At 45.3% G+C, this 1940-nt stretch overlaps 1 pseudogene; it reads left to right on the top strand.

Moving 5' to 3' along the window:
- The first annotated feature begins 206 nt into the window (after nt 1-206).
- LOC121039930 (40S ribosomal protein SA-like) lies at nt 207-1358 on the top strand (annotated as a pseudogene).
- Nucleotides 1359-1940: the final 582 nt, after the last annotated feature.

Here is a 1940-nt window from a genome sequence, read left to right as displayed (position 1 = left end):
CTTAACAGAAGAACATGGGGAAGGAAGGGGGAAAAATAGTTACAAACAGAGAGGGAGGGAGGCAAGGAGTCTCTTATGAGAGTCTTAAATACAGAGAATAAATTGAGGGTTGATGGAGGGGTGGCAGAGAGGGGAAAATGGGTGATGGGCATTGAGGAGGGCACTTGTTGGGATGAGGCCTGAGTGTTGTATGTAAGAAATGAACCATGGGAATCTACCCCAGAAGCCAAGAGCACAGTTTACACACTGTTATGTTACCCAATTTGGCAATAAATTATTTTTTTTTAAATATGAAGAGAAGCTGTGTGAAGCTTCTTTTGGCAGCTCATACCAGTTTTGCCACTGAAAACCCAGCTGATGTCAGTATCATATCATCTAGGAATACTGGCCAGACAGCTGTGCTGACGTTTGCTGCTGCTACTGGAACCATACCTCTTGCTGGCCACTCTGGTCCTGGAAACTTCACCGACCAGACACAGTTTAGCCTTCCAGGAGTCAAGACTTCTTGTAGTTACTGATCCTAGGGCTGACCACCAGCCTCTCACAGAGGCATCTTTTTTAACCTATCTACCTTATCTCTGCACTATGTGGACATTGCCATCCCTTGCAACAACAAGGTAATTCAGTGGATCTGATATACTGGAGGCTGGCCAGGGAAATTCTATGAATGCATGGCACCATTTCACAAAAGCCTACATGGGAGGTCATGCCTGAACTCTACTTCTACAGAGTCCTTAAGAGATTGAAAAGGAAGAGCAGGCTGTTATGCCCAGAATTCGTGATCCCCAAAGACCACTAAGGAGCTGAGTCCGATGCAAAAGCAAAGAGCCTTTATTCGAGCTAGCTCAAGCTCAATCCCCTACCTGCACCGACGCAGCGGTGAGATACCAGGGAAAGAGAGCGAGTTTCAAAAGGACAAAGGTTTTATTGGGGCCTGGGGGCAGTTGGTGAGGTAATGGCTATGGCCTCAGCCGATTGGCTGGGGAAGGGTCCTGGGGAAGGGTCCGAGTCCTGTTAGGCAGGTGAGGGGGGGTTACTCAAGGGGAGGAGGTGTGGTCAAGGTGAAGGACACAGAACAAGATGGAGTCGGCTGGCGTAGGCCCGCCCTTTCACAGGCCACTGATGAAAATGCTGTGACCAAGGAGGAATTTTAGGGTGAATGGACTCCTCCACCTCCTGAGTTGACTGGTTTTCAACCTAAGGTTGCAGATTCATCTAAAGGTATGCAGTTGCCCTTTGTGCCTATTAAGCATCTCCCTACTGAAGACTGGTGTACTTAGCCTGCCACTGAAGACTGGCCTGCAGCTCTTCCTGCTCAGGCCAATGAATGGGTAGGAACAACCACTGAGCAGTCTTAAGTTTCTCTTCCCCAAAGACAAATAGAATGGAATTAAGGTTGATGGAAAATAAACAGTTGTTTAAAAAAAGGAAAAGAAAAGGGAAGGTAAAAGAAAGGAGCTCTTAGGAGATGTACAAAATGGAATACTTATAGGCAGAAGGGAGTGGGAAAAGGAAGTTATATTACCAAAAAATGCTTGTGGCAAAGTCATTTTCTTTTAGGGAATGGCAGGAGTGTATCAGGCAGATTACCTCACTAATGCTGACAGTAGTTCCCGATTGACTGGTTTAAGGTTTCATTTCTGGGAGAGGCTAAAACTGTAATTAAGCCTTGGTTTGGTGATGTGGGCCTTAGCATGAGTAACTCTATTTTGGGCCTGCTGTTTTGTTTTCTAACATTACCAAAACCTGTGTGTTAGAACTACCCACAGACCTCCTTAGTCCCAGGGGCTACATATAGCCTTGAGATATTAAATTATCAATGAGAGCGATAAGTTTTTCTTCTACCATATTCATACCTTATTCAGACTTACTGAAGCTCTTATGGATGAAAAGGAGAAGGAATTTCAGGATTATGCCAGAGATATAATTCAACTTGAGTC

Source organism: Herpailurus yagouaroundi, unplaced genomic scaffold, assembly GCF_014898765.1.
Source record: "Herpailurus yagouaroundi ecotype Mexico unplaced genomic scaffold, PumYag 181, whole genome shotgun sequence".
NCBI lineage: Eukaryota > Metazoa > Chordata > Mammalia > Carnivora > Felidae > Herpailurus > Herpailurus yagouaroundi.
Note: the sequence above shows the minus strand (reverse complement) of the source record. Positions and strands in the feature narration are given on the sequence as shown.